The 15,962-nt window shown below is 37.8% G+C and overlaps 1 long non-coding RNA gene and 2 pseudogenes across 1 annotated transcript; all 3 read right to left on the bottom strand.

Moving 5' to 3' along the window:
- Positions 1-1,713: 1,713 nt before the first annotated feature.
- On the bottom strand, positions 1,714-2,528 carry LOC141510619 (vomeronasal type-1 receptor 4-like; annotated as a pseudogene).
- Positions 2,529-2,532: 4 nt separating this feature from the next.
- On the bottom strand, positions 2,533-6,223 carry LOC141510199 (uncharacterized). Its single transcript, XR_012474794.1, has 3 exons — positions 6,049-6,223; positions 5,492-5,618; positions 2,533-2,964 (listed from the first exon to the last, which is right to left on the bottom strand). It is a non-coding gene; the product is annotated as an uncharacterized LOC141510199 (long non-coding RNA).
- An 8,547-nt stretch (positions 6,224-14,770) lies between these two features.
- LOC141510178 (vomeronasal type-1 receptor 1-like) lies at positions 14,771-15,681 on the bottom strand (annotated as a pseudogene).
- Positions 15,682-15,962: the final 281 nt, after the last annotated feature.

Genomic DNA, 15,962 nt, shown 5'->3' with positions numbered 1-15,962 from the left:
CATTACAAGCTATGTGAGTTTTTCAACTTTCATCCATTTGCAGATAGATGAGTTACACATGATTCTACTATTCTCCCTTACCCAAATTCCCCTCTAGGCAGTGAACAGTTACACATGCACATGCACATTTGTGTCAAACATATTTATTATATACTAGTCTTTTTGTTTAAGAGGAATTAGGACTAAGGGAAAAGAAAGAAAACCATGCAAAAAGAAGGAAAATCTCAATGAAAGTTTTTTTTTTTTGTTTTTTGCAAGGCAAATGGGGTTAAGTGGCTTGCCCAAGGCCACACAGCTAGGTAATTATTAAGTATCTGAGACCGGATTTGAACTCAGGTACTCCTGACTCCATGGCTGGTGCTTTATCCACTACGCCACCTAACCGCCCCTTCAATGAAAGTTTTAAAAGTGAAATAGTATATGTTCAGATTCTGGGTTTTCTTTTCCTTTGGATATGAATGGCTTTGTCCATAACAGGTCTCCCAAGGTTATCTTTCACTTATGAACTTCTGGGAAAGCTGCATCCATCATATTTGATCAACTCATAATATTATTGTTAATGTGTACAATATTTTCTTGATTCTGCTCCCTTCACTCAGCATCAGTTCATGTAATTATTTCCATGTTTCTCTAAAGTCCAGTCATTCCTGACTCCTTATGGAACAATAGTACTCCATAACAGACCTATACTATAACATATTCAGCCGCTTCCCGATTAATGGACATTCCCTGAATTTCCAATTCTTTACTGTTACAAAAAGAGCTTCTATAAATAGGTTTGAACTTTACACAGGATCTTAATTAGAGAATGTTTGAGCTCCCAGGGCTTCTCCTTCCATATCTGGAATTCTTTTCAGTAAAAGACTCTGCTCATTGTCCTACAGATCTGACCTGCCATATATCATAGGCCCCAAAAGGACTGCTGTGAGGAGGGTATAAGAAAGGCCACTCACTCATTTCAGGAAAACCTATCAATCAATGAAGCAAAAAGTATGTATTCAGTGGCGACTATGTTCTGGGCTCTTGACTAGGAGCTAAGCGTACAATATAAGGAGCAAAACTTTTCTTGTACTCGAGGAGCTTGCATTGTAATGAGGAAACAGGAAAGACATACAAATTCATGCAGCATAAATAAAAAGTAAATAAAAACAAATTAACCCAAAGAAATTGATTCCAAGTTAGTTTATAGGAGAGGAATGTCTATGAAAGTGAAAGGTTGTTAATGTCTTCCCATAGAGGCAATATCTAAATTTCATCTAAAAGAAGATGAATGTAGGTAATGTACCTATAAATGTAGGTAATGTAGGTAATGAGACAACAGTAGGAAGTAAGGAGTCTTTCCCCAGTACAAAACCATGAAGATGGGAGATAGTAGGTGAGGAACAAAGGGAGAAGAGATAAGTGAAATAACAGTGTTGGAGCAGAAGGGTTATCTGATGACTAGAGACTTTGGGATCAGGCAGGGAAGAGCAAATAGTAGAAGTTAATAAAAGCCTCTACTCCCAGTGGCCCCAAGTTGTCCTTTAGGTTCCCTGTCTCAGATATTTAAGGCTGGGAGAAGTTAAAATCTCCTACAACCATAGAGCCTAGTTCATTTTGACTTACGTTACTGGGACAGGAACAGCTCAGTGAAGCCTTTCCCAGAAATCTTCACTAAGAAATCTAGCCCAGAGACAACAAATTGACTCACAAGCCCTGATGGTTCTTCTGAGACTACAGACTTGGCCTCTGCCAGGGAGCACAGCAGGACCTGGAGGGTTCAGGGTCTCTGAATGAACAAAAAGGGGCTGATAGTTGGGAAACACATTGCAATGAATGTATTCACAATGACTATCCAGACACCAGAATGTATCACATACAACTTATAGAGTGTGAAGCCACAACTGATCCAGTAAACAATAACAAAGATGCTCACAAGCAGCAGTATGGTTTGGGTGACCTAGACCTCTGAAAATGTGCTTGGAGAGAGGCAACTGCTGTGAATATGATGGACTCTCTGATGATGTCTGTATAGTGAAAATATTTAATCGCTCGTGAAGACCATTCATCCTACAAACAAGATATCTCTAAGGGAAGGGAAGATATCAAGCTCTTTGAATCTCCTTTCCCTGTAGCAATAAAGGAGATCCATTCCACCTCCATGATTGCTGTTGACACTACTCGATTCTGTTAAATGTATTGGCACATTCATTTCTATAGTCATGTTGAATATCCAACAGAGCAGACATGATGGTTTGATGAACTCTGAGTTTTGCCAAGCTAGAGTGGCTGGGACTGATGGTATTTTTTTTTAAGGATTTTTCAAGGCAAATGGGGTTAAGTGGCTTGCCCAAGGCCACAAAGCTAGGTAATTATTAAGTGTCTGAGCCCGGATTTGAACTCAGGTACTCCTGATTCCAGGGCCTGTGCTTTATCCATTGTGCCACCTAGCCTCCCGCTGGGACTGATGGTGACGCTTGGAAGGCACTTAGGAGGTAGGTGGTGCAGATGGAATGGCCCCAACCAACATGATGAAGATAAAATACCATTTTAAACCTATATTTCCCAGGAAGTAGCCTTTCTCTAAATGGAAAAGTGCTAGTGGGCATCCCTGGATGAGGAGCACTATGGTATTAGTCAACATAATTTGAACCACCATGGCTTCCATTGGCCTTGACCTGTGCCTGCTGACAAAGTTAAGCCATAACTGCAGAGAAAGCAAGAGTTACCAAAGACCCCAACTCCAGTCTGAGAAGAGAAGATAATCCCCACTACTATGTTATTTAGGTACTTACTCTTGGAGTATGGAGTAGGCATAGATGGAGGTATCATGGAAGAAAAAATTATTCAAAAATTTTTCATGTGAGTGAAATGATGGCCCATAATTCACCTGTGAGGATAATGATGGATGGTAATGATGAATTGCTAACTGGTATTCAATTGCTTTTGGAATTTCCTGAGTCCACATATCACACCCTCATGTACCTATATGGGCATAAACAGAATCATTCCATTTTCCCAACGAAACAGTTCCATACACATACATCTTATTCTCTCCATATACTATACATGGGCTATCCAAATATCTCATTTGTTACACTGACTCCTAGTGAAAGGACATATAACTGGCTTCCAACAAAATCTAAGGTTTTTCAAATGATTCAATATTTGTAAAGGAAACAATGGCTTTTCATTGGTGAAACAAATTTGGAGGAAAGTTTTGAGGGCACATGTGGTTCTTGGATAATGAGACAGATAATAGTAAAAAAAATTGGGGGGAAGTGACTTCTTATCTGGATTCCCAAGAACCTTAGGAGAGTTTTCTCTTTGATGAAAAGAGACTTTATCTTCTTTCAGCTGAGAGCTCTCCTCCTTTGAAAGAGCTCATTCCTTCATGTATAAGGTATGACCATTGGAATTCTAGTGGAAGTTCCAAAGGCCTTCAGAGTGGAAACTTTATATAAGTTATAGATCTTTGGGAAATATGGAAGCTGGAACAGTTGGAGATGACTTTCTCATTCATGGGGACCAGTAATAGGAGACTTTTAAATTGCCTAACATGTAGTGAGAAATGAGAGACAAGAACTCACGAACTTAATTGTACCATGTAGCAAGGACTCAGGGTAAGGATTATTGAGACTTTGTTTCAAGATTTTATTGGTGTTAGCATGCATGTTTCCATGGGAGTTGGATCCAAAACACTAAAACTTTAAACTATGTTTCACAGATTCTAATCTGTATGAACAGATTTCAACATTTCTCATTATTTTTAATGTTTTTGTTGGGAAGGAGGGGGAAAGTCCATGAGTCTAAGCTAAGGGTTGACTATCATCTAGGTCAAGATAACAATCTTCTTTGGAGGGGAGTCATTAAGATTTAAGAGACAACTCTATGCTGAGGAAGAGCCGCATTTAAATAGTTAGATAACACATGTAAAGGGAATACATTTGTCTTTGGTGTTTTGACTACCATCAACATTTTTTTTTTTTGATTGAGTCACGCCTTCAGTGTGAACTATGCCTGTATAATATTTTGAATCAGAGTTAATCAAAGCCATGTTGTGAGAAACTTGTCTCACACTCTAGACAATTTTGATTCAAATGGAAAAGTCATCTGAGAATCTGAAAAAAGATTGGATGTCTAGATTCTAGATACTGGAGCAAGCATAGAGCAAAGGAAAGACTGGGCTATGGCAGAGAAAGGAGTGCCAAGGAGAGTCCTTGGTTCTATGGACATCATGGAAGGGAGAATCAAGTCTGAAGGAAATAGACCCAAAAGTTAATTCTTTCTCCACCTTCCATACCCTATGATGGTCTAACTACAGAACTACAACAGAATCTTATATTCTTTTACTCAAAGTTTTCTAGTTCATTGAAATTGTCAGAAATGCCAAGAGATCACTAATTAAACAGAATTTTGATAAGGTTACACAAAGAACACAATCTCTGTTTAAATGTAAGAAGTATTGTCTAACTGTGAGCTCATAGTGATTTTGACTGAATTCAAATATTTTCACTTCAAATAAGCCATCTAAAACTGAAGAGAAGTTTTAGTATGTTAGGGGCCATTTTCTTGTTTTCTTAGGCTTAAAATAAACTAATCAATGTAATGGAATGCTCTAATTGGGAATCTCATCTAACCTATGTATATTATGACAATATGCACGTGTGTACACATGTGGATATCTATATCTGTATCATCTATATCTATCTCTATCTCTATATCTCTATCTCTGTCTCTATCTCTATCCCTATCCCTATCCATATCCATATAGCTATATCTATATCTCTCTATCACTGTCTCTATCTTTCTCTGTCTCTGTCTCTGTCTCTATCCCTATCCCTATCCCTATCCCTATCTATATCCATATATCTATATATCTCTCTATCTCTATCATCTCTATCTCTATCTCTGTCTCTGTCTCTATCATCTCTATCTCTATCTCTAATCTATCTATCTGTATATGCATCTTATACATTCTATTCCATGAGGGTTTAAATCTGCAGTAAGGATGACTTTTAAATTGGACTTCCTGCTTTATTGTTTAAGGCTTCAGATTTTAAGCACTTACTACTCTGAGGATTTTTTGGTTGTAAGAATTTTAGTTCCTGTTGTCTAATAAGACAATGTTTAATGTTTTATAATACCTATAATGTACCAATAACTTTGGTTGATCTTAGTACTATTTCCAACTGTTGTTGGAATCAATTAAAGTATCTGATGGACCCTTACATTTTGGCATTGTGGAGCAAAATTATGCAAATATGAGATGGCATTAGAAAATTATTATTATGTTGTGGAGATTCATATCGTTAATAAACTGCAGATATCTTGAAAAGAAAACATGGCTAATGAAAACAGTCTTATATACGTCATGAAGATCAGACTAAGAAAATTAGCAAAGGTATTTCTAGAGTCAGGGTCTAGTCTTAAAAAGTAAGCATGCACAATTCAAGTGACAGTGTGGCTCTGGAAATGCTCAACAGTGTTCCATCATGGTGGACAGACTTACCTTAATCAATATTTCAGATGGTGAGTAGCTGTCTTGAAATACCCAGAGAAGGTTCTTCTGGAGACAAATTGCAAAATCAGAGAGCAACCAAATGAATTCATCAGAAGGGTTTCAAGAATGACAGGTTCTGAGGGTGAAAAGTCAGGAATTCATACTTTTGACCACTTGGGCATATAATAGAAGGAAATCCTGCAATTATTTATCTTGAATGAATGTAGAAGTTAGTATTATTCTTTGGACCTGACCAAAAATTGGGAAGGGCTCTGATCGTGTTTGGGGAAAAAATTGGTGAAGGGGGGAAACTTCCACCCCAGTTTCTATCTCGGGGACACAGCAACTTATTCAGACTAGAAGCAAGAGTCTAACTCTCTAAGGACAAAGACTTGACAGAATATCCCACCTGGCATAAAAGGATCTATCTACATGGAGTGTCACAGACCCAAAACTCATATTGACTTAGAATAAACTTATAGATTATGTAAAATCCTTGTTCATGTGAATAACATATAAAGAAATATTTCACAAAGCGATAGCATCTAGAGGTCGAAGCAACTTACCTTCTGAAGAAGATTCAGAGATCTTTGCCATTTCTTTGATATCAGAGAAGAATTTGGAAACAGTTGCTAAGTCTGAAGTTTATCAGGAGGACAAATAACCTGCTACTGCATGAGTTGGGATATAGTAAGTGCAAAAGGAGAGATTCATAAGAGAAAAATAACAGTAGCTAGTATTTTTAAGTTTAAAAATGGGATCTCATTTAAGCCTTGTTTACATCTCAGACATTGGTAAGATTCTTACTCCCTTAGTCAGGAAAGTATCATTACTCTCTATTTACAAAATGATAAGATAAAACATTGTCTCTTTTGTGTTTATAGCAAAACAAACTGGTCCATTCCCACTTTTCAGCATTATGATGCATTTCTTCTCTTTAAATGTCATAAGATAGTGGCAAAAAGGCAGGAAGTTGCCTGGTCTCCCCAGTTGTTATTGAAACAATTTTAATTGGAGCCTCAAAATGAGCTCTACAGTGACAGAATCCACAAAAGAATAGGGTGAAACAAGTTTCCAGGATAAGATAACTTGGCAGGGCACCATTTATGGTCTGCCTCACTTGTGTAAAGGGGGAGTATGGCCCAGAGCAGGTGGTGTCCAGGTAAGGCTGTAGGAGGCTTCTCACCCCAAAACAAATCAGCAACTGAGGCCCAGAAGGCCTGGCATAGCAAAGAATGAAGTTAAGGGAGTGAATAGAATGTTAGAAAAGCTGGATTTGATAGACATCTGGAGACTACTAAATGGGGATGGAAAGGATATACCTTCTCTGCAGTATCTGGCACCTCCACAACAAATGTCCAGGTATTAGGACACACAAAAACACAATCAAAGGCAGAAAGGTAGAAATATTAAATGCATCCTTTTTGGACCAGGATAAAACAAAAATTACATTTCATATAATGTCATGGAAAGAAAGATTCAAAAGTGAATAGAAACATGTTCATTTAGTCTAAAAGAATGAGTCCTTGAGGGGTGGCTAGGTGGCGCAGTGGATAGAGCACTGGCCTTGGAGTCAGGAGTACCTGAGTTCAAATCCGGCCTCAGACACTTACTAAATTACCTAGCCATGTGGCCTTGGGCAAGCCACTTAACCCCATTGCCTTGCAAAAACTAAAAAAAAAATGAGTCCTTGAAAAAGTAAGTCATAAAAACCATGAGTCATTTCATCAAAGACAATGACAATTATCAATGCCAAAATTTGTGGGATACAGCCAAAACAGGATTCATGGGGAAAATATGTATCTCTAAATACTTCATCCATAAAATAGCGAAAGAGCAGATCAATGAATTGAGCACACCAGTAAAACACCTGGAAAAAAGAACAAATTAAAAATCTCCAATAAAAACCAAATTGGAAATCCTGAAAATCAAATGAGGGATTAATAAAACTGAAAACAAGAAAATCTTCAATCTAATAAAACTAAGAACTCCTTTATGGTTCATCTGATAAACAAAAAGAAAAGAAAATCAAATTAACAGTATCAGAATCTAAAAGGCTGAAATTAAAACTAGTGAAGAGCAAGTGAAAGCAATAATTAGGGGCTAATTGCCCAATTATATTCCTATACATCTCATAATCTAGGTCAAATGGAGTATTATTTGCAAAAAAATATAAATTTACCAGATTAACCAGTAAGGAAATCAAATTCTTAAAGAACCCCCATTTCAAGAAAAAAAATGAACTAAAGAAAGAAAATAAGAGGTCCAGATTTCTATAATGAAATTCCAGAGTGTTCAAACATTGAATTACTTTGGATACTTCTGACTTAGAGTTTCAAAAGGAAAAATGGAAAAGGCCAACTGTACTTTGGAAAAAGGAAAAGACTCTGGGAAGACTTAGGGGAACCAGCAGTCCTCCCTCATTTCCTTTTCATATTTTGCTAAGATAGAGACTTCTCTGAGTTCTTGGAGTTTCATCAATAAACTCCAAGAAAACAATCCTGAAGGCCAGATGGATTAAAAATGAATTTGAGTAAACATTGAAAGACCATTTAACTTTAGGACTATATAAAGTATTTTATGGAAATAGGCAAGGAAAGAGGCCTGCCAGTTTTTTTTTTCATGACACCAACATGGTGCTGATGTCTACACAAGGAAGAGCCACAATGGAAATACAATTACAGACCAATTTTCCTAAAGAACATTGATGCAAAATTTTAAATAAGATTTTAGCAAAAAGATCATAGTAATATAACACCAGGATCATACACTAGGTGCTAGGTGGCATTTGTATGGGAAGTGGTTCAATATTAGAAATGCCATTGGGTCTCAGACAAATGGGAAAACTTCTACCCTGTTTCTCCTTTTCTGTGTAAACTCTAAAAAATAATGTCCTTTCCTTTCCATGTTTCTTTTTAGCTCTAGACTTTTCAGATGAGTCCAGTAGGCTCAGAAAGAAATGTCTTTTCTTTCAAAAAAATGTTCTCTGGACCCATGGCCATGGTTGGGAAGACTAAAAGAGGAATCAAAGTGAGAAACTAGGCTCACTCTGGGACCTTGCAGAGACCAAATTCTCTATTGGAAAGACACCCTTTTGTTGGAGAGCCATTTGGGACTCTGTGACTTCATTTGAGGTTTGCTTGACAACAATACTAGAGAGGGTTTCCTTCTGCAGCTCACTTTTCAAATGAGGAACTGAGGCAAACTTGCCCAAGGCAATAAAACAACAAATAATTGTCTGAGACTGGATTTGAACTCATGAAAGTGAATCTTTCTGATTCCAAACCCAGTTCTCTAAACAAAGATACTTAGCTACCCCAACCCATAGCACAATCGCAAAATATTTTTACTGATAAGTCACAAAACCACCACCACATCCCCATATTCATAAATGAAATTAAGTATAATTTTCTTTCTCTGATTTTGTTTAATATAAAAATTTTGTTTTCCAGTTATATACAATAGTAGTATCTACATATCGTTTCTTGCAATATTTTGAATTTTACAATTCTCCGCCTTCCCCAACTTCCCCCACAGAAGGCAGTCTGATAATCTTTACATTGTTTCTATGCAATATGTTGATCAAAATGGAATGTGTTGAGAGAAAAATCATATCCTTAAGGAAAAAATAAGAGAGATGGCAAAATTATGTAGTACATAAGACAAGCTTTTTTTTTTTTTTTTTACTAAATTGAAGGTAATAGTCTTAGGTCTTTGTTTAAGCTCCACAATTCTTTCCTTGGATATTGATGGTATTCTCCATCAGATACCCTTTAATTGGCCCTGATTACAATGCAGATGAAATGAGCAAGTCCATTAAGGGTGATCATCACCCCCATGGTGCTCTTAGGGTATACAATGTTTCTCTGATTTTCCTTTTCCTGATTTGACTATCAGAATCATTTTTTTTTTCATTAGAGTAGTTTGGTAGGATTCATTATTCCTATTATTTCAACTAATTTTTTCAATATTAGAAATAGTGGATTTTTAAATACTTGATGCAATTCACAAGGAAATTCATTTTGTCCTGTAGTTTGTTTCTTAGAAATCTCATATAAATATCTGTTCAATTACTTTTTCTAAAAAAAAGGATAATTTAAATATACTGTTGCCTCTTCTGCTTATCTAGGCAATTTATGTTTTTATAGATAATTTTTCATTTAACTTAAATTGCTAAATCTATACTCATTCTACTGGGCAGAAAGAAAACTCCTTATAATTGCTTTATCTTCATTAGTGGAATATTCACCTTTATTTAGGATATCAGTGATTTGATTTTCTTCTCTGTTTTCAAAAATCAAATTTTCCAATTATTTAATCTACTTTGGTTATTTTTAAATGCCACTCCTAGTTTATTTATTAACTGAATGGGGTAGTTGCACTCAATTATATTAAATAATATTCCATTATATTATTATATTAATGTCTCCTTTAATTTTTATGGTATCCAATTGAGTTTTAATATGGGAACATGGATGCAAAATTCTAAATATAATGCTAGCTAAGAGATTACAACAGGGGCAGTTGGGTGGCCTTGTGGATAGAGCATCCACCCAAGAGTCAATTCCAATCCTGACTGGCACATTCTCAAGACAGTTTCATTGCTGACACTTGACTTTCCTGGTTTAGAAACCAATCTTAAAGAGGTGAATGCCATGGAATGTCCAAATTACCAAGCAGTTTCACTCATGTCACATCCCAGAACATCATGCCTACATTTTTCAAGCTGGGATTCGGAACTATGTGGACTGAGAATGACCAAAAGCAGAAGAAGCTGATTTTAGAATTGGTAGAGGAACTAGAGATCGAAGTGCCAGTATTCCCTGGAGTGTCCAGAAAGCAAAGGAGTTTCAGGAAAAAATATGTCCTTCTGCTTCACCTAATACACTAAAGCCTTTGACTGTGGAGATTCTAACCATCTTCATCTACTCCTGAATGACATGGATGGACCAGATCATCTTAAACTCCTGAGGAATGCTGGGTAAGAAGCAGCAGGCAGAACTAAATGTTGTTGTGGTTTGCTTCCTTGGGGCCCACAGCGGCGACCTCCCTCCCCTCCCACTACTGCCTTATGCCTCCAGCTCAACTTTATTATTGCTTAGCTATTATATATTAGGTCTTCCAGGGTAGAACAAAGAATAATGAGGTAATTGTGGCAGATTCAAGTGGTGTGTACGTGCAGCATCTTGCATTACAGCATAGGGGTGTATGTTAGGGAGGAGATGATAAGGCACAGCTGTGTCTAGTGCCCTTGGTCAGTGAGGCAGAATGTCCAGCTCCCAAGGACTCTGGCTTCCAAGGACTCCGGCTCACCTTATCTCTCAGGCGGCAAGCCAGCTCCTGAGACTGTCCGGGTGGTGGCTTACTTGGAGATGATTTGTGTCATGGCTGTTAGAATAGCCTGTGTACCCACAATACATGGAACAACCAATTGGGTTAAGATTGGGAAAGGATTAAGGCAAGGTGAGATTTATTTATTTGTACTCGACTTTACTGAACTTATATGCAGAGTACATAGTTTGAAATGCCAGACCTGATGAATGTAAAGCAATAAGGAAGGTTGCTGGGAGAAATATCAACAATCTCACATATACAGATGATACTAGAGATGGCAGAATGTGAAAAGGAAGCAAGAAAACTCTTTTTAACATATGCCTTATTTCAAATTACATGCAAAGATGTTTTACCTTGGATTTTTTTTTTTTTTAGTTTTTGCAAGGCAGTGGGGTTAAGTGGCTTGCCCAAGGCCACACAGCTAGGTAATTATTAAGTATCTGAGGTTAGATTTGAACTCAGGTACTCCTGACTCCAAGGCCAGTGCTCTATCCACTGCGCCACCTAGCTGCCCCTTACCTTGGATTTTAAAAAAGCTTTCGAGTTCCACATTTTTCTCTCTCCTTCCCTTCCCTATGACAGCATATATAGTGATGGTCAATCATTTTTGACACATTTCCATGTTGATCATGATATGAAAGAAGAATCAGTAGAAAAGAGAGAAAAAATGAGAAAGAAAAAAAATCAGTTTTCCAAAGAGAAAATAATATGATTTGGTCTACAATCAGAATCTGTAGCTTTTTCTCTGGATGTGAGCAAAATTTTTTATTACAAATCTTTTAGGATTGTCCTTCTTCACTGAACTGCTGAGCAGACTTAAGTCTGTTCTCCGCATGAGTTCATGGAAGTCCTTCTGAGATTTTCTGAAGTTCACCTGTTCATGATTTAAAAAAACCTCTTGATGAAGGTGAAAGAAGAGACTGTAAAAGCTTGGTTGAAGCTAAATATTCAAAGAATGAAGATCTTGGCAACTGGTCCCATCCTTTCCTGGCAAACAGAGGGAGAAGAAATGGAAGCAGTGGCAGGTTTTATATTCTTGTGCTCAAAATCACTGAAGATGGTGTCTTCAGGAAGTTAAAAAATGCCTTCTCTTGGGAAGAAAAGCCATGGTTCATCTGGAACAGTGGAGTAATAAACTAAAGCCACTGCCTTGCCATGCCACCAAACGCTCAGATAGCCAGACCTATGGTTTTTCCAGTAGCAATGTATGACTATGATGGTTGAATTATAAAAGAAACACTGTCACATAATTGATTCTTTTGAATTGTGGTTTTAGAGAAGACATCTGAGAGTCCCTCAGACAGCAAAGACATCAAATCACTTAAAGAAATTAATTCAGACTAATCATTGTAAGGTTCAATATTAAAGTTGAAATTTGAATACTTTCATGAATAATGAGAAGACATGACTCATTGGAAATGTCCCTAATGTTCAGAAAGGTTGAAAGTAGGTATGATGTATGAACCCTCCCCCCACACTAATTAATTCTAGTAATTCTCTATTTCAAGATCAAATAGAAAATCCTCTATTTAGCATTTAAGTACTTCATTACCTGTCATAGAAAGAGTGAACACAAACTTACACAGCCTTCTAGGGATAATGGAGATAGAGCTGAGGGAAACGTCAGACATGACTGAATGACAACAGGAACGACTAAATTTCTCCACTTATTCTACCATCACTTAGCAGTAGGCTGTAGAGCATCATCAACTCATCAAGAACCTACTGGTGGGACAACTTGCCCCATATCTCCCACTAGTCTAATGCATCCTCTATTTAGCTGCCAGAGAAATTTTCCTAAAGTGCAGTATGAGCAAATTTTCTCAAGATATGATGTAGGATTCATAGATGATACCGCAACCCCACTCCATTCAATCAATTCCTGTGCTTCTCAGTCACCTTCAGAATCAAATATAAAGTCCTCTGTTTAGCATGTAAATCACTTCATGACCTGCAGTTACAGTCTTCTGACACCTAACTTGCTACCTCATACTTTTAGCTTGAGTGACATTGGATGCTTTGTTTTTCTTTTCTATGAGATTATGCCCCTGAAGGCTTGAGGTCCTTTCTCAGCTGTCCCCCATGCCTGAAATGCTCTTCCTCGTCATCTCTGCTTCTTTCAAGTTCCATCTCAAAGCCCATTCTCTAGTGGTAGATTTCTCCAGTTTTCTTGAACCCTGCTGCCTTCCTTCTTCTGATCATTTCCACTCCATCCTTTCTTTAAATTGTATACAAGAGCTGCTTCTTTATATTTGGGATTGATCCAAGTCACATTTTAGCTAGATCACAAAATCCTTATTGTTGGCTCTGCCCCAGATCATGTAGGGTCCACAACCACCTCTGGGTAAGTTGGTAAATATGAGGGCCAACTGTAGCAGGTTCTTAGTGGGATGGTTGCTCAGCACTTGTAACATTATCAGTCAAATGATGTTGACTATTCAGGGTCCTTTTTTGGGATATTTTATTTTATTTTTCCCATTACAAGCTATGTGAGTTTTTCAACATTCATACATTTGCAGATTTATGAGTTACACATTTTTCTACTTCCCTCCTTTACCCACCCATCCCCCCCTTGGAAGGGAACAATCTGGTAATGGTTGTACAAGCACATTTGTGTCAAACATATTAATTATATACTAGTCAGTTTGTTTAAGAGAAATTAGGACTATGGGGAAAGAAAGAAGAAATAAGAAAGGAAGGAAAATCACAAGGAAGGTTTTAAAAGTGAATATGGAATGACATTGTCTATAACAGGTCTCTCAAGGTTATTATTCATCTCTGAACAGCTGGGAAAGCTGCATCCATCATAGTTTATCAACTCATATTCTTCTTATTAATATATACAATGTTTTCTTGATTCTGCTCCCTTCACTCAGTAACAGTTATCATAATTCTTCCCATTCTTCTCTAAAGTCCAGTCATTCCTGACTTCTTATGGAACAATAGAACTCCATAACAGACCTATACTATAACATTCAGCCATTTTCCAATTAATGGACATTCCCTGAAGTTCCAATTCTTTACTGCTACAAAAAAAGCTCCTATAAAAATGTGTGAACTTTTCACAGGATCTTAATTAGGTAATGTTTCAACTCCCAGGGCTTCTCTATCCACATCTGGAGTTCTTTTCAGTAAAGGACACTCCTCATTGCCCTACAGATCTGACTTGCCATATATCATAGGTGCAAAAAGATTGCTGTGAGGAGGGTATAAGAGAGTCCACTCACTCATTGCAGGAAAACCTACCCATCAATGAAGCAACAAGTATGTATTCAATGGTGACTACGTGCCGGGATCTTGACTAGGATCTGGGATTACAATATGAAGAGCAGAACTTTCCTTGTACTCAAGGAGCTTACATTGTAAAGAGGAAACAGGAAGGACTTATATAAATTCGTGCAACATAAATACAATGTAAATTAATACAAGTAAACCCAAAGCAATTGAATCCAAGGTAATTTATGAAAGATGACTGTCTAAGAAAGTGAAAGATTGTTAAATGTTTCCCATAGTGGCAGTATCTAAATTTCTTCTAAAAGAAGAAAGACCCCATGAATGCAGGTAATGAGACAGTAGTAGGAAGTAAGGAGTCTTTCCCCAGCACAAAAGCATGAAGATGGGAAATACTAGGTGAGGAACAAAGGGAGAAGAGATAAGTGAAATGCAGAGTGTTGGGGCAGAAGGAGTATCTGATGATGCTGGCTAGAGACTTTGGGGTCCAGCAGGGAAGAGCTAATACTTGAAGTTTATAAATGCCTGTACTCCTAGTGGTCCCAAGCCTTTCTTTAGGTTCTCTGACCCACATACTTAGGGTCTCCTACAACCATAGACCCTGGTTTGACTTACTCTACTGGGACAGGGACAACTCAGTCAGGCCTTTCCCAGAAATTTCCACCAAGGAATCTTGCCCAGAGACTACAAATTGACTCACAAACTCTGATGGTTCTTCTGACACTACAGATGTGGCCTCTGCCAGGGAGCACAGCAGGACCTGAGGGTTGAGGATCCCTGTGAATCCACAAGAAGGGGCTGATGGTTGGGAAATACAATGCAATCAATGCACTCACAACCACTACCCAGGCACCAGAATGTATCACGTACACTTTGTAGAGTGTGAAGCCACAACTGATACAGTAAGCAGTGACAAAGATGCTCACCAGCAGCAGGATGGTTTGAGTGACCTTGACCTCTTGAAATGTCCTTTGAGAGAGGCAACTGCTGTGGATATAATGAACTCTCTGATGATGTCTGAACAGTGAAAATATCATCTAGCTACTGGTGAAGACCATATATCTTACTAACAACATATCTCGAAGGGAAGGAAAGATGGCAAGCTCCTTAAGTGCCCTTTCCCTGTAGCAATAAAGGTGATTCATTTCACCTCCATGGCTTCTGTTGAGGCTCCCCGAATCTTTTAAATGTATTGGTACACTCATTTCTGTAATCATATTGAATATCCAGCAGAGGAGACAGGATGGGCTGATGAGCTTTGGAAGTCTGAATTTGAATTTCACCAAGCTAGAGTGGCTAGGACTGATGGTGATGGCCTGGAAGGCACTCAGGAGGCAGATGGTACAGATAGAATGGCCCGGGATAACACAATGAAGGTAAAATAACATTTTACAACCTGCATTTCCTAGGAAATATCCTTTCTCTAAATGGAAGAATGCTAGTGGGCATCCCTGGGTGAGGAGCACTATGGTATTACACAACAGAAGTTGGACGACTATGATTTCCACTGGCCTTGACCTATGACTGCTGAACAATGGGAAGCCATAACAACAGAGAAATCAAGAGTTGCTATGAACCCCAACTCCAATTTGAGAAAAGAAGATAATCCCCACTACTATGTTATATGGGTGCATACTTTTGGAATGTTAAATAGGCATAGTTGGAGATATCATGGAAGTAGACCTAAAAGATCATTCCAAAATCTTTCATCGTGATTGAAATGAAGGCCTATAGTGCAACTGTGAGGATATGGATGGAAGAACGATGAATTATTAGCTAGTGGCTAAATGCCTTCAGAATTTCCCGAGTCCATATCATACCAAGTACATAAATGAGCATAAACAGAATCACACCATTTCCCCCAATTACCAAATCCCATAAATGTGCATATTTATAATCCCAAATACTCTTCGTG

The sequence above is a fragment of the Macrotis lagotis genome, chromosome 1 (assembly GCF_037893015.1).
Source record: "Macrotis lagotis isolate mMagLag1 chromosome 1, bilby.v1.9.chrom.fasta, whole genome shotgun sequence".
In the NCBI taxonomy this organism is placed as follows: domain Eukaryota; kingdom Metazoa; phylum Chordata; class Mammalia; order Peramelemorphia; family Peramelidae; genus Macrotis; species Macrotis lagotis.
Note: the sequence above shows the minus strand (reverse complement) of the source record. Positions and strands in the feature narration are given on the sequence as shown.